Source organism: Cyphomyrmex costatus, unplaced genomic scaffold (genome assembly GCF_001594065.2).
Source record: "Cyphomyrmex costatus isolate MS0001 unplaced genomic scaffold, Ccosl1.0 scaffold302, whole genome shotgun sequence".
Classification (NCBI taxonomy): domain Eukaryota; kingdom Metazoa; phylum Arthropoda; class Insecta; order Hymenoptera; family Formicidae; genus Cyphomyrmex; species Cyphomyrmex costatus.
Window position 1 is genome coordinate 1127623 of NW_017277148.1, and position 24123 is coordinate 1151745.

Consider the following 24123-nt stretch of genomic DNA (forward strand, 5'->3'; position numbering starts at 1 on the left):
ACGCGCGCTGCGTTACTTTCGATTCGAAGACATTACGGTTTCGAGAGGGAAAGACAATATTCTTGATTCTTCGCGCAACGTGCCGACATCAATCTCGGGACGTCCGGCGGGACGGAACTTTTTAATCGCTCGTCAAGAGAGCCGTCCGATTATTTAAAGGAAGGGCTCCTTTTGTGACGCCCGACGGTCCCACTGACTAATAACGCCATCGATCAACCGGTGACTTCACACGGCGCATTTAATGCGCCGTGATGCCGTCATGATACGCGTACTTTGAATTAGTTCCACGATCAGAGGTCACGGACGTGCGCGGTTTTGTTCATACGCGATCTTTTCAGGATCGGGTCCACAACTCGGCCCGACTCGACATAATTGGGCCAGCCGTCGCGTCGATAAACGTTCGCAGAATTTTTTCAGATCAGTTCCACGATGTCGAGCCGAAACCGAATGAGAAATCATGTCCTTAAGTAGCATTAACCGTGCGTCATTCGGATAAAAAATATCCATTATATCTCCCGAGATCTACGAAATCGCATGATGCAGTTTTAAAATATCACGATTGCACATTTTATTATATTTATTATATTTATTTGACAGTATTGCTGTTCATATTAAATTACGAATTACTAGACATAATTTTACGTTACACCAAGTTTTTAAGGGTTATACAAAATTCCGAGGAATATTTCGCTAGTATCTCATTGGTTGTACTGCACTAAAGATTAAAAATTAGATTCATTTCAGATTGACGAAACTCTACGAGTATTTATATACGAAAATGTAAAATATTGCAGACATTGCGTTATAATAATAAAAGCGAAATTGCATTTCCTATGCTTGTAATGATAAAAAGAAAACTGGCTGTCAGTGATACACAATGATAATCTCATACACATTGTTGTGAATTATTGTTTCTTTTTCTCATGTACGTACCGAGAGTTACAGTGCTACTCGTACACTTTTCTGAGCGTTTCAATATCTCGGATATTGCGCATAATACAATGCACTTTCACTATACGTTACCATTATGAAATGCAATGCCACAGTTCGTCCCCAGTTATTAAAAAGTTCGGTTGCATCAACTAGTAATTAACCAAACCATTGTGTACGAGGCAAATGTGAACAATCTTGCTAAAGTATTTGACAGTTTAATTGAAAATAATTTTATCGCATCAATAGAATAATTATGTAGAAAACTTAAGCATGAAATTTTAGTAAACAATTTTAATATTGTAGTAACCAGCTTGAGCGTCCTAAAACTATTTTCAAATGTGTATCTAGCTATTTTTGGATACTTCAGTAGAATCATTTTTTCCGTATATTATGATACGCTCAAACTATATTTGAATAATATAATAACACTTGTAACATTCTGCTGTTGTAAATCACATTTCGTATTTCAAGAGAAAATGATTTTTTCCTATACATTTATTATATTCTATATAAAAAGAGTTTTTTGCCAACAAAATGATTTTCAAATCTATAATACATCCGACAAAACTTTAAATCTTACAGGAAAATCGTTCTTTCCGTATAGACAAAAATCAACCGTTATGTCGAAATGATCTGTAATATATTAGTTATCACTATAATGATTGTCGGAAAGATATTGCTCACACGTAGTAGGCACATCATTATCAATTAACGTGCGAAGGAAATTTCTTTATGCCTCCGCGTTTCAAAATCGCGCGCTGCACGCTCATGAATCAAACTCAGTTCCACTGTGTATCGCAATAATCTTCGAATCAGCGATCAACATAAACTTAGACATCGTGACGATTGCGATTCACCGCTTGCGGCATTCCTCGAGCTCGCCATCGACTACGGGACGTTAAAGTGAACGTAATATATGTATAAACATGCGACACGCGCGTCAGTGTCCTGCTTGTTCCGTCAAAAGCATGTATAGAACCGTGTAGCCGTAGTGCTTTGTTATCGAACAGTGTCACGCGTCCGTCGTCGGTATTGCTGTCATGAAATGACGGTGGCTAATGGACAAATCGATAAGCTTAGGTATCGGACCGACAAATCTATAGGAGTGCAGAGATCCATAAATTATCATTGCGCAATCGTCATTGTATGGAACGTGTATTTTGAACTTCACCTTACGGTTCCGCGAGATTGCATAATCATAGATGATTGGCGATAAAAAAGATGAAGTGACACAGGAGTGACACATTTCATCTGAGAAACATATACGACTGAAATAAGCCTTCCGCCTTCGTTACTCTGCTCTTCCTATATCATTTTTGTACACCATTAATATCGATAAGACCTTCATACATCATCCTTTATCACTTTATCAAATTGCCGTAGGTCTGTTTTTGGACATTTTTTCGACACTATCAGCAATGGTCAGTTCTTCGAAGGCATGAACAAAGCACCTTACGTCGACATTCACAATCACCAAAGTTTCAGATACCATCGAGCGAGAGGGGGTGAAGTTAAACGAGCGAGCGCATGCAAAGGTGTCTTGTTCACTGGGTCAGGAGTGCCAAGAAACCTTCCGGGTTTCCAGCTGATCGTGGCGTAGCATGGCGTGGCGTGGCGTGTTGGCGTGATGCGTGTGCGGTACCCGCACACGCGGGGAGAGACAGAGAGAGAGAGAGAGAGGGCGGAGGTTGCCCCGTGCCCGGGGAAGTTAGTTCAGCACGGTCTGCCGCGGGCCTGCCACTCGGATATCGTGGATCCATGAGCCTCGTCGTTTCGCTCTCGTGTGTCGTGTCCCTCCGTCGGTGGTATCCGCGACGTATCCGTGTGGATACTACCTTCGGACAAACTCGAGGTGCCGTGCGTGCAGCTACGTAAAACTCTCTCTCTCTCTCTCTCTCTCTCTCTCTCTCTCTCACACTCCTATCTTCTTCTCTCTCCGCAAGCACCGTATACGTTACAATGAGTCTGCTCGGCGTACAGCAACTTGCACCGCGCGGTTCGCCTTGCGTGCTGAACTTCAGAATATGAGCGTTATATCCGGCGAGGCCCGTGAAGGCATCACGAATCATCGAACTCGGACGACAACGGAGTCGTGTGGTGAGATGAGGTGGTGCAACATGATACGGACAAGTAGAATGATTTAGAAAAATTAATGGGGCTGCTATTAATTCAATATGAATAAAGAAGCTTCTTTTATTCCTTTTGTTAAGGAATTAGTTATTAATTAACAACTGTTTCATCAATTAATAAATTTCAGCGGAAAATACTTTGTTTAGATAAAATAAATACAAAGTTCATGCTATGGAGTATCCGTAAATAAGGCAATCGGTATTTGCAATTGAACTTTTAAACGAGTCTGTTGTAACGAGAAATGTTATAATTCAATGAAATGTAATGGACTGCTTACGGTTTGCGTTGTAAGTTTTCTTCGCTTTCTTTCTGATTTTTATCTACATGGTAAAACTTATTCTCGCAAGCCTTGAATTTCGCTCAATATAATTGCTTACAATTAGCGTGCAACTTAACTTACAAGTTAAAGTCCCAGTGAGAAATTTTTTCTCGCGAGTTTGATTATTATTGAATTCGAATTGCTAGTTTTCGTTACAAAATAATTATTTTTCTCGTTCATTTGTTAAACGGAATCAATAACCTACGCATGGTTTACTCATTTAGATAAAAAATTAATTTAATGAAATTCAAGGGATGTATTCCTTTTGGAGGAGGCTCGTACACAGAGGTCGAATAAAATTTCATATTGATTTGCCGCTATTTTTCTCCCCCTTATCTATATCCGGCCGTGATTATGTTCCTCCAGTTCTTTCTTCCCAATTCTGATTGCGAACGAATCGGACGATTGTTATCCCGATAGCGTGCGCAATTTGAATTATAAATTGCGATGAAATTAAGACGGCCTTATTTCGCGATGCATAAAGCACGTAATTGCCCGACGGCGGGACGGCCGTGAGCGGCGCATTGTGGCCTCCCCTCCGGAGTCTTACAATCCATTCGGGTCGATGGATGTGCGCCGGTAGGAAAAACGTAAATTCTGATTCGGCCGAGACGAACGGCAGCGCCGGGCGCTTCCTTCTAGCTCGGCCTTTATCGCGTAAAACGTTAAGTTATTTACCATCACACGGGCTCGCCACCAAATTGCACGTTATTGCGCTGCTCGAGCGGGCTAGTGTGCACTTGCCTCTAAGTGCACACTAAGCAATTAAGTTGGGCGAAATTCAAGGCTTGGGGGATAAGTCTTCTGCGAAGTAGATAAATATCGAGAGAAAGAGAGAAAGAAAGCGAAGCGAGCCATAAAATGCAAAACGTAACCGATCCACTAGATATAACTTCGAAACAAAGATATATTTAATACGAGTTTTCCAGGACCTTGTGTACAAAATTATATTATTGTAATAATACATTTAACATAATATTGATAAGTTTTATGGACGAGTCTTTTGCAAAATCTCATAATTTTAATTTTATTTCAATTTTACAGCTTTGACCATAAATACAGAGAGTTTTTCAAATTGACGTAAATGTTCTATCTATATATATCAAACAAAAAATAAATTTCAAAAGTCTTATTAAAACGTAATATTTATTTTTATAACAATTTTAATGTTTTATTGGTCTTCTTTTATTTCTTATTATCGCCTTTTAAAAAAAAAATGCAATAAATTGAGAATATTTGATATTTATGGCCAAGGCTGTAGATACATATATGGTCTGTTGATTGAACTAGTTTCCAAGTAATTTTAAAAGTACTTTATAAAAATATGTTATTCCAGAGTAGTTTTAGAGTGAAAAAGAGTTAAAGTTAAAACCTGGCCTCTCGATTAAATTGTACTCATTGAAGATTAGTCGCTCAAAGTGTATCGTATAGCTCAACCTTGTAGATGAAAAAGAAATGATATAAATGATTTGTGTATCGCGGTAGATATCAATAACGCGTTCTGACATGCGCTCGAGTGTTAATAACCTTGGCCGTGTAACACGGCGAACGTTATGAAGCGAGTGCTGATTACCACGGTCGTTAATTCTTGGCTAATATACCACGGTAACACTCCCGGTACGTATACCGTATATGCGTATAAATATACGGTGAAGAATTAGAAGGTCGTACGTAAAGTATGTTACGATACCATCGCGAGCGTATTTATATCAGGATGATACTGTCTCGGGTTGCAGCAGGAGTTACAGCTGCTGCTGCACACGTCGCCATGTGCGATTTCGATTTCGCGAGTGTGTCGCGTAGACACGACACTCCCGAGCGGGTCGTGAGATCGTGAAGGAAAAATTTACGATTTTACGCTCGTAAACCTTAATTCTTCTACGAGTCCCAACGTCGGACTTGCGCTCGCGTCTTACACTACGCGGCCACAATGCTGTTTACGCACGCGTAAACTATCGACTTGCTAATAAAGTTAACGAAGCCTAAAAATACATAGAATAATTAACTTCTAGAAAATATATGTATATAGTGTAACACATTTTTATACTGCAGAGGTTCCTATATCCTTATTAATATTTATGAAATTATCGCTTTCTTACAAACTGCACTTATTTTCCAACTGTTATGTCAAAGTTGCAAAATAGAAATGTCTGTTAAAGATAAAAGATTGTAATTACAGATTATAAAATTATAATTTTTTATATATTTTTTTTATATTTCTCTTATTATTAGATACTTTGTTATACCTTTTCAATATTTTTCTACATCACATAGATGATTCGACAACTAATAAGAATAATGTTAGATTGCGAGATATTATATATGTATAGATATTTTTTCTGAAATTTGTAATTTTATTTAAAGAAGAAAATGTCATGTATTTTGAAAATAAATATACATGTCGATTTTAGTTGCCCTGTCTTTTTCCAAATCCGCCTCGTTAGAAGAAATCTAAAGGAATCTCTTAGAATCCGGAAACGCTGGCGTCGAAGTATGGAAGCTGGAGCATCTCGTCGCTTAATTTACACCGGATGAATCAGCCATTGCGAATCTAAACGCACCGAGCTCTATCGCCTTTACGATCTCCCGCGCATACATTAATTTCCCTCGCGTTTATGCGCATCCTACGCCATTCTACGCAATTAAGATTAATGATCGCGGGTAGCTTCTTAGCCGCAACAATTAGCCGCCGTGCGCGTTACATGCGTCGAACGTTTCTGTAACGAGACATTTAAGATACCGATGTTACATAAGTGCAGAAGCCGCAGACACGAGTTGCGCCAGCGCGCATTTCTGCGCTAATTTATGAAGAGGAGGAGAGGCTCAAGCAAAAGTTCCAACCGGGAACGAGTTCTCTCGCGGCTTTTGCCGAGCGTTTCGTCGCGAAGACTCGCGGCTCGATTCGCGCCAGGCTGCAGAAAAGATGCGCGGGAGGGAAGATCGTTAGGATCGAGATGCCACAAGCACAGTGCCGATAATAATTACTAGTTGTTATTACACTCCAATTCGCGCCCATCGGTTACGGATACGCCTCGGCTGTAATCACCAGAATTACACTCGATTCATATTCATGTACGTAGATTTCTTTTTTTTATGCGCGCCACGTCGCGCCGCCGCGCCGCTCCGCTCAAGTCGATGTTAATACTTTATTAGTGGCGCCAGTACGTACACACTTCCCGTCGGGAATTATTCTTTTCGTACGATATCTAGATTACCCGCACTTGATGTAAGCCTCTTTGACATTCCTTCATACCATGTAAATTTATTTTTTATCATAAATAAAAATAAATTTACATTTATTTTTATCGTAAATAAAACCAAATTTGCATTTTGTACGAAATGTAATTATGTTACTGTGATAAGTACTGTAGATATACATAATTTCTGTAAATATGAATATTTTTCTTATAACGCTTCTAAATTATTCTAAACAGCGAAATTTTATAATACACCTCTCTCTCTTTTAAAATTGAAAGTTTAAAACAAAATTTATTATCGGTGTTAAATAAAAGTATTTAAGATACTCTCTGTTAAAAAATCATTGCAAATTACAGATTATTTAGTCCATTAATATTTATGAAAGTTTATACCTGTTAACAGTTTACAATGTCATCCGCAAGACTCGGACGATCTTCGAATACATAATTCTGGCATATAAGAAATTCGACGCACATTTCCATGAACTTACCCAGGAAAAGAAGCCTTACCAAGGCGCAATTATACGAAGCAATAGATGAAAAACGAGCAGATTCGCCCGGAGAAGCAAGAATCCTCTTAATAAGAAAATTCTGCGATCCGTGGCGCACTTGAGCATGCTTCCATGCGCGCGTATTTCACTATGAATGCGGTCGTACATACAAGCCGGTTGGTTGGATGCGTTCTTAATTGTAACTTATGTATAAATAATTTTCTATAATGTGTCCTTTTCAACGAGAACCTTTTAAATTATACGTGGATTGCGTTCGATATTTATATCGACCGATTAAAAAAGTTTGATGTTATTCTTTTATTGTATCTCGCGTCTCTCTGACGGGGTCTGATTGACGATTATTCGTCATTCGAGAGATACGCTTTGCGCGAGGAAACGAGGGAGAAATTAGCGATTTCCTAAGAAAGATATCCCCGTTAGTCGTTAGCATGAGCCGCAAACCAGCGGCAAGTCCGGATAGCGATCTTCTCGGCCGCGAGCTCAGAGACCATGAGTGGACTGAATATTTTTCATATGAAAATCCAGGTGGGAACCTATTCAGAGCGCCGGTTAAAGCAAATTTTTTTCTTCTCACGCACATCGTGTACGCATCTATGAACATGCATATATAGCGTCGGACGAGATCAGCGATGAAATGCAATATTCATAAATGCTCTCTTTTTTCTCGATTTACCCGCTGTACAGCAACTCAATTAAGATTTGACGTGAAACTAGTTGTAAATACTGTGTTATCCATTTATTTGAGGATTTATTGGTACGAAATGAAACAGCATTCTTACAATACGGGAGAAAAATGATAACACGATGACAAAAAATTGTTAACATCTTCTCTATCCTTCTCCAAAGAAATGAATGTCCAGGAAAGACGCTTTCTGGACTTTTTATTCTAGGTATTTATCACTTGTGTTATATACGTCAAGTCATCGATTTTGTCCCAAAAGAAGAAACACGGAAATGATGTAGTGCACGCGCAGTTTATGATTACATTATGTGAAATGCATTAAATACTCTTTCTTTCATATATCTACGCAGTCGAGAGAAGTGTTCCGGCATTTTCTTGCTGACTCAGTAATTAAAGCAATGTTTTATTCTTTGAATGAAACGATTTATGGTTGGCTTGCTTAATACGTAAACCGTATATCTCTAGAAGCATAACTATAAGTCGACAATTTTCTATATTTTTAAGTATTTATCAACATTGACAATAAAAACATTTTTGTATAAAAATTTGATAGAAAAAAAATGTTATAATTATATGAAATTGCATAAGCAAATTTCAAATTGGAATTTCCTTTTCCAACTGAACTCTTTTTGTTTTATATGCAATTTCAAAATAAGTCTGTACTGAATAAAATATTATATAGCTTCGTTCTTTTATTGTACGTTTTTAATTTTGTACTATAATCATTATCCAGTAAACTATTAAATGATATCGTCTAGCTAATTTCTTTGTCTTTTATCTCTATATTACCCTGTTTTACTTTATATATTATCTAACAATATATACATATATATATATACATCCGCATGATTCTCGCATTCCTTCAACACGAGAAACTATCGTCCCTATCAAGTCCCCGATCTAGCAGTTGCATCATGTGAAAGATCAGGCTAAATATGATGTTCCGGTGGTGAGAAACAATCGGGAAAGCCTTGCAATGGGCATAGCATGACACATAAACGAGCACGTTATATGATTTCGCGGTCGCTAGGAAAGTCGCGCGGCCACTCTACTCTCGCGACACACGCGAGCACCAAGCCGGTCTGTCGATGCGAATAGATCGTGGCAGGATAAGTTAGACACGACGTAATTTACTTCTCTGATGGCTCGGCGTATCGAGACTTACGATAGCTCGACCGTTTGCCCCGCGTTACGTTACGATTACGCTTCTGCCAACGTGAACGCACCAATATGAAACGAGAACGCGTAAAAATAACTTGTCATTAAAAAACCGACGAGATTATTCCTCGATCGACTGTTGTGCGGCGCTTAAAAAATTGCGAGAGGCTTAACAAAAAGCAATGGCTAACGGAAAGTGTCAGCATAGTCATGTAAATGCTTTCACGTTTCGACGTTTGTTATATAAAAATAAACGATATATTTTTAATTAATATGAAATAAATTAACGATCGCGCATATCAATAATTTATATTTATAAAATCATTTATAATATTCTAAAAAATTAGATTAAATAAAAAATTTCTTTTATACATAACAAACTTTTTTTACAATAGACATGTATTATATTGTATTCTCGTTAAATGTCGATATATTTTTCATTAACAATTAAAAATTCGTAATAATAATGTTCATCGTACAGAGACTTATAAAAATTTCAACACAAATGCATACATTTTTTTTATTTTTCATCGGTATAATTACAAGATGAGATAAAATAAAAAACGTTAGTCGTTATCGCCAATTCAAGAAGTAAATCTCGTTCCTTTCACGACGATGACAATAACAACGTATAATTCGTTCAAGGTTGAATAGAAACTGGCGCATTGTCTGATGAAATCAACTGACAGATGCAGCGCAATGAGTACAACGAATTCTCCAATCACCTGTCGGACATGCTCGTGGAATTGCGAGCGGGAGCCGTGGCGCAAAAAAAGAAAAGAATTCGCGGGAAAATGTATGGAGTGCATCGAAAAGCGGAATGTATGTCTTAATTAATGTTAAGCAGATTGTGATCGCAACAACTGCGTTTCTTTCCATACTACGAGAGCGATAGGAATAAATTTCAGGAGAGAGTAGAGCAATCTATGTTTGCTTCAATTACGTGAAATAAATGTAGCAGCAGCTAAATTTGGAACGAAAATGTTATGTACACTTTATTCGCGTAAAGTAAAATGTAAAATAAAATATTATATAATATTTATATAATAGCACAATATAAATATCTACATTTTTTAATTTCAATTAATATTATTAATTATATTTTTATATAACTTATCTGAATATTTAAATTGAATCTTAAGATCTTTGCAATGAATTTTCGACTGAGAAAAACCAAACTCACAAAATTGATCGTTAATTAGTACCCCAAATGAGATATGATAGATTGCTCGACCGATTGCGTAAGAAACGCTGCGGTAAAATACAAAATACTCCAATTATACGTGAAAGCGTGTGTGTGCAGGCGCGTTAAGCCGCAACAGGAGAAAAATACAGTAGAAGATAAGGAAGAGAAGAAAAAGCAGGGAGCAGAGAAAGAGAGAGAGAGAGAGAGAGAGAGAGAGAGACAGAGAGAGAGAGAGAGAGAGAGAGAGAGAAGGGAGAGAGGGGAGGTTATTCTTAATTAAAATGATTGCCGACATTACGGCTAAACTCTTGCAATTATGATTCCCTTTCTCCCATAAAAGTGCTGCTTGATGTCCGCTAGTGTTCGTCGTATTTTCAGCTAATAACAGTCTTACGCCCCGCGCCATTCTTATCGCAGTTCATCATCCCGCAACGGCAAGACGAGTGCTCCGGTATAACGAGCATCGGCGACTAATTTCGATGAACTCTTAGCCTCGGCGCAGCGCGGCGCGACCTAATGACACGTCGAAAACGCGTATCTTCCTACGTCCTCCCTGGCACGGTAAATTAGGGTGGAGGGATCCCTCTCGAGCGACTCGGCCACAATCTCATTTCTTCCCTAATGAGCGATTAATACACGAGAGTTCACGCCGTGAGCGTCCGATTAAAAAATTCAGTTCTTCTTAGACCGAATGGAATCGCTTTCCTTGTTGTGGAATTTTGAAAATTCATACATATATGTTATAGTTTCTCACCGAGACAGTATAACAAGCGATATTCATAGATATTAACACTTTATGTTATTAATATATGTAAGTTGATTAATTTAAAGATCCGTATTCCATGGTCTATATGGCGCATCCTGGAATTATAAAATATCAGTTTTTCGTATCATAATATATTTTTAAAATAATCAATTCTGAATATTATAACAGAAAACAATTATGATATTTATGACACTTTTTTTTATTATTCTAAAAAATAAAGATAATTGCTATTAACTACTCGCTGGAAAATTATGCTTTGCATTGATTCAAATCTAAATACATCCTACATGTGTAAAATACATAGCACATATATATACATATATATATATACATTTATAAAAATACCTTAAATTATTTTAAATTAAATTAACACAAACGTCATAATAATAAATGTAATTTAATTAAAATTATATATTATATAAAATAAAGGTACCACACACTCTAAGATAAAGATATGAAATCAGGTTTAGAACACCATATCCATCTGATACCACGCTGCTAAACGTATAACGAATCACTCGAACCAGGCACGTCACGGGAAGTCTCTTTTTTTTTTAATCAACTATCAGCAACAGCTATCTAATCAGCAGCCTCACAACTCGCACTTTCTTCGCGGCGCGTTCGAGATCCACGGGCTCTGCCGACGGAACTCCATCCCATAAATATCGCGGCCTCGCGACGTGAGGTAATAGCGCGTCTCGGAAAGAAAGACGGCGGCGCGGCGGCGACGCGCCGGTTAACTCATACTTGAACGAGACTCGTGATTCCGCTTGACCGGACGACCGAAGGATGCGGGGATTCGAAGACAGGTGCGCGTCCATCGCGAAAAGTGGCCACGCCGGTTTACCCCGGCCATCGATTTTCCTACCACCTTTGATGATCCCGTCCGATTGCACCGGCTGACGTTCAGCCGCTGATATATACGGGCCTTAGCCTATATTGCTTGTCCGCGCAAACCGTTTTGTCTCGCGTTGTATTCCTATACGGGAGCCGGGATGGGGCGGGCGAGCCCGCGACATCTGCGACGCTTTACAAACGCCATTGTATGACCAAGTACTACGGCCGACTGGGTGGGCAGGTGGAAAAGAAATCTCTAATTCGTTTTCGTCCCGCATGAAAATCCTCTCATTTTATTCCCTATCGTGTACTACCTTTTGCGAAATCACATACAGCGCGCAATAATACTGTAACGAACGCAAGTACGATCAGCGACCTGAGCTCAATTTTATGATACTTACAATTAAGAGAATTATTTAAGTATTGTATATTGATATAAGTATCTTTAAAAGGTAACATTTTTCTGTGTCTGTATGTAAGATTATAATAAATTTTTTTTATTTTAAATTATTCAACATAAAATTAATAGAATTGCAGAGAAAGAGAGTTAATTTAAAATAAAATTCTGATATAAAGTTTCTAAGAGATCACAGTTGCTTTTGACAAACACACACAAGCTAGCTAGTTCTTTATACTCTGACAATAACAGATCGAATATTAAGTCAATAATTTTATTTCAATATAAAAAATGTTTGGATCGTTAAAATAATTATGTAAAATGCTCACAAACTGGAACCTAGAGTACTTTTTGCAGCATTGTCATTAGTGTCGCTTGGTGTTCTACACATAATTATTTTAATAGTCCAATAAAATTATTTTCAGATTTAAATGTAACTAAATTTTTTTAGCCGTTCTCTTAGTATAGTAATGACTTTAGTATAGTATAGTATATTTAGTATAGCATAGTATATTTAGTTTAGTATAGATGGCCAGGATTAAAACACGAATTGTAAGAATAACTAATTCCTGGAAAACAGGGCGGAGCAGTAAAAAGAGAAAAGTTAGAGTATAAGGAAAAGAGGAATAATGAATCAGCCTTCAACCGATTCAGCCTTCAAATCCGATTCATTCACCGTTATTATAATATATAACCGACTTCATTCTTTCGCAACGGCGAAGAGCTCCTTCATTACCGTTCCGCTGAAAATGACAGTGCAATTTAACGACCGGGATATGACAAACCTTACCAGTGTTGCAAGATAAAGTTAATAATATAATTAATACAAGGCTCCCCGTCTTTGTGTCTCCCTCGGTCATCTGCATATCGACAATCGCCGAACGTTATTATCGTCGCGATTACCAGCCGATAAATGCGCCGTTCGTTGCAAACCGTCGTCGTTTTCGTCACGCAGTCGCGAAGAAAGGTGTCGAGCGTCAAAAACCGGCCGGTCGCGCGCCAAGTCTGCCGATCGCCGATCTCTCGTTTCGCATCGGGCCGTCATGTGTGCCCGCCGTACAGGTCGATATTCGGCGCGGTCTAATTGCTGTGTTTTTAATAATGACGTTAATGAACGATGTGTATCGCGTGTCCGGTGGGCTCGACTCGACTACCTAGCTAGGCCCGGGGCTCGGCCCAACTTGGCGCGTTGCCAATCCGATTAAAGGCAAATCGAATCTCTCTCCCGACAGTTCGTTCTTTCTCTCTCTCCTTTCTTTCCCTTTCCCTCTGTCAACCTCCGTTGAAACGGACTTGTCCCCGACACCGATGGCGATACCGATCGTCGTGCACGCGCACGTACCTTGTTCTCGTCTAAGAGAAAGGGATGAAAAAAAAAGCGCGGTTCGCACACACGGCCGACAACGGTTGATCCTTCGCGTGTCCCGTCATTTTATCGGAAATGATGCCTTCTCCGCGATGCGATATTCGGGCGACGTTCCTTGCCGGCTACCGAACCCGGCAGATGTCTCAACGTACTTTTTCAGCGTCTTTCGCCGAAACGAACGATAAGGGAATTGACAACGACGTTTGTTACTTAATGCGAGAGATCACAAACAAAATTGGTGTCAATCCGATTTTGTGTATGACATCCAATACATAACTGGATACAATATACGGATTTTTAATTTATTAACATTTACATATATAAAACGTTAATAAATGTTTTTTTACATATTATGTGTTATCTATATGTATTATAAATACTGAGAAAAATTTTTGCTACTTGTAACTATAATTGGTAAATAATTAAGAGCTTCATTTTTTATAATTATTGCTACTATAGTGTTAATAATAATAATACAATATTAAATTTAGAAACTTTTACAAATTAAAATAGCGTCATAGATTTGCAAATTACGAAGATCAAAGATTTAAGATAAACAGCAAAATTCTTATCCTTACTATGCGACAAAGGTAAGAAAAAGAAATTGCTCTGGAAGTTAGTTAATTATATCGATCTTTAAGATATACCGCGCGAAAGTAAAGTTCTCATCGTTATTATTTTTAATGCTAATTAATTTAAAATTCGAGACAGCTACAGTCTAGCTACAGCTTCACACAATTTCCATAACTTTGTTAAGATAACAAAAATAATTACTAATTTCGACGTAACACGATGCAAAACTAATGAACTGCAAATAAATAAATGCGGCAGTTAGTTCTTCTCGATCGATCTGATATGAATGTCGAGAATTTATGTTAGGGGGGATATACTGCAATTCTGTTTCTCATTCGCGATATCAAGCTGCCAAACAGCTTGACTTGAATCCAAAGTGAAATAACTTTTAATCTTCTAGATATGCCAAAGTTAACGTAGCAAAATTAATTAAGCATTTCAACTTGCTAAAAAGGTTGCTCGCGAATAATAATTAATCCTCTAATTGATTTTTATCGTTTTACTTTTCATTATTTATGTAATATTAAGGCTAATAAGTTTTTATTGAGGAGAGACGCAATGCATATCAATTCTCTTTATGAGTAACCCTTTAACTACACGGCTATCTTAAAGTAGTCGAATTTATTTTTAAGAAGATAATTATGTACATATAATCGCAACAGAAAATAATAAGATCTTGCGATTACACGAATTTATGTTGCAATAAAATGGATACTGCCCATATTTGTTACAATTCATTGTCGTAATTTCGATCGAAGAGAGACAACCTAAAAAGAAATCTATACATGTAAATTTTTTGGAAAGAAGAGATATTGAACTGGATAGGTTTTATAACGCACGCCATTATTCGTCCAGTTAACAAACTTGCGCCGAAGGATACTCGTGGATCCCGTTCGTGATTGCCGATGGCTATCGATGCAAACGAGAGGCGCGACTCCGATCTAGAATGGAATCATTTTTCAAGCGGTCGACGGACAGACGGATACGGCGGATTGCAAAGAGAGGCAAGACAAGACAGGCGAGATGGAAGCCGCTGACGACTCTATAAAACGACGTGCGTCGCTCGCACATTGTCCGGCAAAATCATGAAGGCTCGCCGCATCGTGATAATGTGAAAAATGAATTCCGCCGCAGATAATCGGTGAAATTAAATAAATGCATCGGACGACGGACCGCCGTTTCTATCGATTGATCGCATCTTCTTTAATCCTTTCACTCCAAGCGTAAATATGCTGTTTATTTATTCACCGCGAAAAAAGTAGTCTAAAATGTAATTCTTATCACTCCGACATAAATACAAATAGTAATATATTGCAATCCCCGAGACGAATCGATATAAAGATTCTGATGTATTAATGCAGAAATGAAATTTTAATAAATTTAAACGTTTAAAAGGAAGTAAAAGTTTCACGCTATTTAAAATCTCATTCCAATCCAAGCACCTAATATTCTTATTCAAAGATATAAGATATTTTCGTTTTTATTAAAATTAATTTAGACAGCTATTTTTTTAAATCTTACAGAAAATTTTTCGCAAAGAAATAAAATAAGATTTGTTATAATACATTATTTTATTTTATTTCCTACTTCAAAATATAACAGTTTTAGCGTCACTATAATGGTTTTCCCGTCCTGTAAAAATTAAATATTTTATACATTAATTTTATTTTCAAATTATCTTTTCCTCGTATAATCGTGCAAAAAAGCATCACGTATTTAAAAAAGACATTAGAAACATGGACGGAAGGAATGCGATGTTGTAAACACTATGGTCATAGCCGTCGCCGGAATAAAGATGGAAATGTTAGTCCGAAACATTAATAATAGTCGCAGGACTAATTACTCACTGGGCGAGCGCATCAAATACTCATTACACAATTCGTTACCCTCAGACACCTTAATCAAAACGTACCACACGTGAACATGACATGGTGGCAATATGTGCACAATATATCAGCCTGTGACACTATGTATGTAGAAGCTTGCCAGTGAAGTCATTCAAATTTAAAGCAAACATGTCAGCCGAATCCCTCATAATTCTCAAGAATTATTCATAAATTAATTAATTTCGAATAATTCTCTTGAATAATCATCAGTTTATAAAGACGTCTCAATTACAATTACATACACGTATTAATATGTATGTATTTAAATGAACTGAGTATATACATTTATCTGTATTGTTATACATCTAAAAATACATATATTGAAATTATGATGTCAGATTAAGGCACGATTTTAATAAATGGATCATGTTAATCTGTCAAAAAAGGAGCATTATTACCCAGTAAAGAAGCTGATGTAATATATCATCATTTTTTACGTTAAAATAACTTTAACATCATTTAATGTAAATCATGACAAATAACATTAATTTATTTACTAGATAAGAAAATTAATTGCTGAATAATTAATAATCACAGATGTATCATATAATATATGCTTTCGATTTATTATTTCATATTCTTTGATGAATATCAATAATTCTAATTATAAAAATATTGTAATAATATTATTTATTACATTTTCCCTAGAATAAATAGAATGCGATAGAGAGAGAGAGAGACTGTATTTTCATCCTTTTAATATAATAACTTAACGTGCATCTACCGGTGGAATACTTTGATTTTCTTTCAATGTGATGGTTTCAAGCGAAACATTCTCTGCATTCGTCATTAACGAGTTTTATGAGGTTATTCTGACACCGTGTCGCAATTTCTCAGCGCATTAAAGATCCAACGCACCCAGACTGTTTGCGTTAATCAACCATGACGCTTCTGTCACCTTATAGCAGTACGTACGTAATAATTAAATTGGGGAACGCGGGCTGTTTTCTTGTTATATGACACGTAAATTTTTTTTCCTAAATGTCAGCTTTACGAAAAGCTGTCCTCCAGATATTGAAAGTATCGTCTGTACCGAATTAATTTTTCTCTTGGCAATATATATATATATATATATTTAAAACAAAGATTACAAAAATAAAAACTCAATTTCTATATATTTATTTCGATCAAAATATACTATCTGCATGGATGTACCTATTTAGGTATATATAAAGCATCCTTTTAATTTATTTTAATTTATTACAAGAATTTATTAGAAAAATCCAATTATTTAAATAAAATAAATTTCTGTTTGTTGAAGAGATTAATCGTGATTACGTCCTATCAAAAAAAATCATCGACTTACCAACCGCCGCCGGCACGAACAAACCGCGAACAGCGGTACTACCGCCAAAAAAGGGGCACGCGCATCTCGTCCCTAAACGATCCGATCGTTTTGGCCGATCAATGTTCGCGCACGAGCACGTTTATAAGTATAGACACGCCTATGCTAATATATCATACATACGTGTAAATGTATATCATAAACGTCCGGGAGAGATGCGTAAGTCCGCGATGGAGAGATACAGCCGGGCGATACGGTTACCATCTCGTTATTACGCCTTATTTGCATTTTCCATTTCGTCGCCGCACCTGGCAGAGTGAGAGAAAGCGAAATGAAGAAAGAGAGAGAGAGAGAGAGAAAGGGGGGAAAGAGAAAGAACCCGATGGCGATAAAAGGGAGAAGAATGAGAGAGGCAAAGTTGAAGAGAAATCAACGAGACGGATCAGTCGGCCGAAAACCGGAAGAACGCGAGATAAAAAAAACTAACTCTTTTGATACCTCTGACTCATTATTTGTTAAGAAAATCTGAATGTGTATGTGTGTTTTGTAAATTGGTTTTATATGTGATGTTAACGCTCTAGGAATTCCTGAGATTTTCTGAAAGGGAATTTCCGCGATAATTCGAATACAGTAGCTGAAATACTTAATGCAAAACAATTAAATTAAATTGCATTAAATTTAATTTCAGATTTATCCTACCATGCACGCACTCTGTATGCAATTTAGCATTCCGAAGCTGACATCAAAATCTTATCATAATTACTAACGCTGAATCTGTAAGACACGTTTAATTTATGTTAATTAAAAAACATTAATTAATTTGAAAAAACCAAAAATATAACATAACTCATATAAAACAAAATTAATGCTCGATCATTTGCACTAACTACATTAATGCACATTAAGAACTACTTTATATAACGTATCTAAATGTAGTGAAATAATGTAATCAACTATGACAATGAAATATTGTAACATATGTATATTCAGTTAAATAACATCACAATATTACTGAGTATTTAAGGAATGATATCTTTTATATTTAACTTTGTTAATTTTGGCAGCTACATAATGCGAGTGATCGAACTATACTATACTTTAATAAGAATAATCTAAATTTGCAGATGTAACATGAAAGAAATGGAATTGTTTGACACTTTTGACAAAGAGATTTATAAGTGCGACCTCCAATAGACTCACCGTCAGTTTCAGAACGTTAATATATGAAGTACTCATTCAGACAAAAAGATGCTCCAGTTTCGAATCGGCGAGCATTATGATGTCAGATCATCACGAACGAAACAAATAGATAATTTGTTAGATAAATGAACTGCTGTTTCTTGTCAAGAAAGCGTTTCGTTGTTGAAATTGCAATTCAGGACGGGAGAATAACACGAAATATGCTCCAATGTCGGTTAAGCACGCTACGCTTGTCACACTCGAAAAATTTGCACGGCTAATTACTATTGCATATCTTTAATTAATCCGCTCAGATACTCCCGATACCTGATTCGTGCACTCGATGCACTCCGGACACGAAGGATGCGTCTTAATAATTAAATCGCTCCAATGAACGCGCCGTTGATTCGACGCGTATAGCGACGCATGTCGATTGCGGATATCGAAGGATCTATTAATTACGATCGCATTAATTAATAGACCACGGATTGATTTATCGCTACATTGCTATACGTAACTCACACTGGGAAATGATGCGGAAAATGCGAACTACTTCGACGAGAATGATATCTATGTACAGTATGAATAAAACGCAAGGCAAAACGAAAATCGTTTATAATCGACTGATGTGATTATCGTATATATAAAGCTTAATTAGTCTATATTTATACAATAATTTAATTTCATTTTAATTTTATAGCAGTAATCTCGATAGAAACACGATAAAGATCGCATAAATAATGCAATCTGCGCAGCATACCTATTTGACAACTCTATTAAATTTATTTAACTGATACATTCTTTATCTAATAATTAAGATCACTTAATGTTATCTCGTTTGTTAATTATAAATAATTGAGCCGTTTTATTCTTAGCAATGAGAATAATTTAATATTTTTTTTTTTATATAAAAGAATTTATCTATTACATATTTTTTTCACAAAATTTGTAAAACATTTCGCTCGCGATAATTTTTGCTCTCGTAATCGCATTTTTGCACGCGTTTTATGTTATTTCGGTTGATTAATAAAATATTGTAAATTACTTTTAAAAAATCAACTTTGTGATTGCCATTTATAATTTACGACCGATAAAAAAATTGTTGCACGAACGTTTAGTGTCACGTGTACGAGAAATCATATTATACATGTACGAATCGTATTTCAGAACGAATTAAACACAAATCGTCCCAATTAAGAAGTGATACCATATTACAACGATGTCAGATACGTTATTTCGAGCAATAGAAGGTTTATGTGCTTTTCCCTGACGTATTTATGTAGAAGCACTATACCGTGCAGTTTCATTCCGTGAATACGACAGGCCTGCTGCTTCGTTCGCGTGCTCTTTAAGTAGCGAGGATCGCTCAATTCATTAAAATTGCAGTGAAAAATATCTTCAGCTTCACCAAGTATAACTGCCAGTATTACGCGGTTGTCTCACTCGGGTACGCACACTCCGGAGGTAGTCTGAGATATTTAAAATTCGCATAAGTTGATAACGAAGTGATATACGTAACGCGTCTCGGTTATAAATCTTTTTTTCTACTAATTACGGCGATAAGGGTACGACGTCGTAAATCATCGAAATAATTGGCCGCGCACGGCCAGTCACGCATTGTGTGCGATCCTATTTACGTGTACGATCCTTTTAACGCCTGTCCGCGAGCACAGAAGGGCCATCACGATATAGCTATTAAGTTCTCAAACGCATCGGGCGAAAACCAATCCGGAAAAATTCCTCTCGCTGCGACATTTAGTCACGCTTAATCGAGCATTAAGTGTGAGATGACGTGTGAATGAGTTCCGAGCTGTGCTCATTAATCTTTTTCCCTCAATGTTTTATTTTAAGTGTCAGCGAAATCTATTAATTTTTTACGAATACATAAACCGAGGGGAAGAATCCGACAAATGAGTTTCCAATTGAATTAAGGAAGGACACCATAAAAATATATAAGTAATAAAGATGAAGTAATAGTAAAAAAGAAAATTGTATTACTTTTATTTATAAATTGATCTAAAAGTATTTGCATTTCAATTCTTTACTAGGAAGCTTTCTTTTATTTTTATTTCTTACGTTTCCTTTCTTATTTAGCATTTATTTAAATAAATGCTAAAAAAATTTGTTACTTATAATGTACTCGACACATCAAAATTATCTAAACAATATTATTATATAATGTATTATCACAGTGTTTTATAATTCCATTTCTTTTTTGAAAACTAAAGGTATATATTTAGTCTTCTGTGCACAATAATTGTACATACTCTTGTGTATCAATGTAATTTATTCCTTAGGCCGAAAAATGTAAAAAGCAATTTCTTCGTTAACTTAAAATAATGTAAGTAATACTTTTTAAAAGATCAAGATAAAGTGTTATATGATATATTTGATATGGGATGGTGTGTATGATCAGAATCTATACAATAATATTACTTCTCTTAATTACATATTTTGTCTACCACGATTATCAAGAAACTATTTCGCTGGAATTGAAGAAATTTGTCGAAGAGGAAAATTGAGATCAAAATTAACAGCGGCAAGTTTCTCGTACAAAAAAAAAAGACTTCCTCCGCGAGATTGCATTCTGACGCAGAATCGCGCCGGAAGCGCGGCTCGAAACCAAGGATGGAGCAATGAGAACCGAGGACAACGCGTGCAGGAGAGACCTACCAATAATAAGACTAAGTGGCGCAGGTTAATTGCCGAGATTCTCGTTCGAGCGGGATCTCTGCGACCGGTAGCGAGAGCAAAGCCGTAGGAGTGTGAGGGAAGATGAGCTCGAGCGTGTGAGAAAGGCGAGGGAGAACGCAACCTCCGGGGTAGATCTGCTATCTGGAGCCCCAGAGGGTACCCCGAGTGCCATAGGGGGACTATCGCACACCGCCTCTTCAACGCCCGGCGAATTCACCTCCGGGGCCCGGACTTCGCCACCTTATTCTTCTTCTTCCATTTCTTTCACTTCTCCCTCTTCTCATCTCCTTCTTCTCCGTTTCCTTCTACCTCGAGGCGAGGGAGGCACGCACCACGTGCCTACTTGAAAAATCAGCGCGGTTACCGTGGGCCCTAATTAATTTACATAGCGTTCACGGAGAGCGGAAGGGGGGTGGAGGGAATTCCTCACGGGTTACTACCCGTGTTACTCGGATTAATGTTGCCGATCGGATGCCGAGCTGTTAATCTTGTTAACAGCTACAACGCTGGCTGAGGCGTGAACAGAACTTTTTTAATCGAGAAATTCGGAACAGAACTCGTTTTGATGTCGATAACTTTTCAGAAATTGAACTCCGCAATCACACAATAATGCGTATAAGAAAATATAGAAAACTGCGGAAACAACAATGCGATTTTAATAAGGTTTTGACAGTTTTAATCGATGTTACGATAATTATATGGCTAAATTCGAAAATGTGTATATAATATTTGAAAGTAATAAGATAAAGTAGTACAATTCTGAATGAAATAAAATTTGAATCCAATTTATGAGAACTTCAACCCCTAATTAAAACCACTATCAATTGTAAGCTACTCAAAACTTACTATTTCTACCTGATTACCTTTAATTTAATTTGTGAACTTTTAATTTACAAACGACGAGTCATTTAAACCTAAAGCAAACATTTTTAGATAATTATACAAACTGTATGATTGTATAACCACTATGACACTCCAAATTGTATGTAAAAAGATTTTGAGCCTTCAATCGCCACAAAGTGAATATTTATTCATATCATGTAATATATTCCAAACAGAACGCTTTAAAACTATAAAGTGTCGTTTTTACAGCTCTAATTGAGAGTTAATTCTCATCAAGTATACAATAATGATATAACTCTACTTCTGTTCACACAAAAGAATATAAAATCCAAAACAATTATGTGCATGTATGTCCCCCTCCTGCACAATTTAAAATTCCGCGAAAGTGGCATGGCAGGGAAATAAGGAGGTAGGAACGAGAACTTATATATACGGAGCGCGGGAACTCCCAGATATCAGAACAGATCGGAGGCGACACTCTGTAGGGAATCCTCGGCAGAGATCCAAGTCCTGACAATGAATACCTATTAAAATGGTGTGAACAATGCGCTACGGGTTAGGTCGCTGCGTCTTTCGCGCGTGCGAGTTCCGTCCTGCGGTATCGCAGCAGCAACAGCGGACCAGCATAGCGACGCGACGGCAGCAACAAGAGCTCTAAGTGGAAGTCCCGGGCCGCAACCTCGCGCGCGGGACCCGGTGATATACTGCGAGATCCGCGATATCGCGCGGAGGCAGCCAGCAGCAAGCAACGCACGTACACAAACGGACGAACCAGCATCACGGAGGAGGCCCGTCCTCCTCCGCGCGTTCAATCCGGATTCGTGCTCGTGCATTACCTTGCATACGCTATTGCGCCCCGGTGTATCTGCCATCTCGCTTCCTCAGGTCCTCTCGAAACGAGGATCGGGCCGTTCCCGACTCCTCGCGACCGAACCGTATATGATGCCCACTTCTTCCGCTAATGGACTCCTTCCCACTCCGTTTGCCACTCTCTTTCAAAGGAAATATCGTCGCGACGTCCTATGCGGTGACAGTCACACGACCAGTTAATTGCTCCTATTTAGAATGCGTAATTGAGAGTTCCAGCATTTCAAAAAGTTGTAAAATTTTTAGATATATTGAGAAAAATTTTAGTGATTTTTTTAAACAAATTAGCACTTTTCTTTATCATGAAAATGCTAAATTTAGAAAAAAATTTTTATCATTTACATCTTGCATTCACAGACTTTGGGGAAAAAACAAATTTTTAATCTCTATCTCGATAAATTATATTCTAGAAACAAAGAAAACTATTTTTCATGGAAGTCAGGCTGTCGCATTTAAAAGAACATTTAAAACTAATTTAAATGATTAGGTAACCTTGAAGATAATTAAATAGCGATCGAAAAATAGAGTCTAAAAATTTCAACAATAAACAAAGAATTAAAAAAAAAACCAGTAATATAAATTCATGATTTGCTATGTTCAGTTCAGATGTAAGTCTCTATATTTAAATGAATTTTATACAAAAAATCCTTTAAATTCTTTACATGCATTATTATACTTTCGTAGTTCCAAGTATTCTCAATTTAGCTGCCTATTCAGTAACCCTTAATGATCATAATTGTAGCGTTACAATCATTAAGAATTACAGAATAGGCCCCTTAATTATAAAGTTAATAGTTACTTTGAGCTAATTGTTATAAAGAGACTTGCTCTTGAAGCAAAAATGTAATCTCGTCTTATTATACTGAAAACTTCTTACTTCTTAGAATAAATAATCTTTTTCGATCAGCTGACGCAGATATACCCTTTAAATTCTGATGCGATTCCTTAAAGAAAATGAGAAGTAAATGCGACGAAAATCTGATTTTTTCGTCTATCCTGATAATCCTCGACGTAAAATCAATGAGCTCGATTTCGCGTTGGCGCAGAAGTCACTTTGCTCGTCGCGAGATTGGAAACAAGGGACGAAAGTACGGTGGCGGATAATGGTAGAGGAAGAAGACGAGAGCCATTATTCCGCGCGGCGATTCTTCGATTGGCCCTACCTGATTGCGATTGCAGATGAGATTGCACACCCGTGGTGCAGGAAGGCGTTCTCTCGCTCAAGTTGCATAATTTCTGCATAGCAGTTGAACGTATTACTCACGGGAGCGAATCAGTTCTTTTCTTCTCTTTAAACGTAGAAGTAGAACAAA

At 37.1% G+C, this 24123-nt stretch overlaps 1 protein-coding gene across 1 annotated transcript in view; it reads right to left on the minus strand.

The window, feature by feature from the left end:
• The window catches only part of ss (aryl hydrocarbon receptor spineless), a 196433-nt gene that overhangs the window by 98285 nt on the left and 74025 nt on the right, over window positions 1-24123 (minus strand). The gene's annotated exons all lie outside the window — the stretch shown is intronic.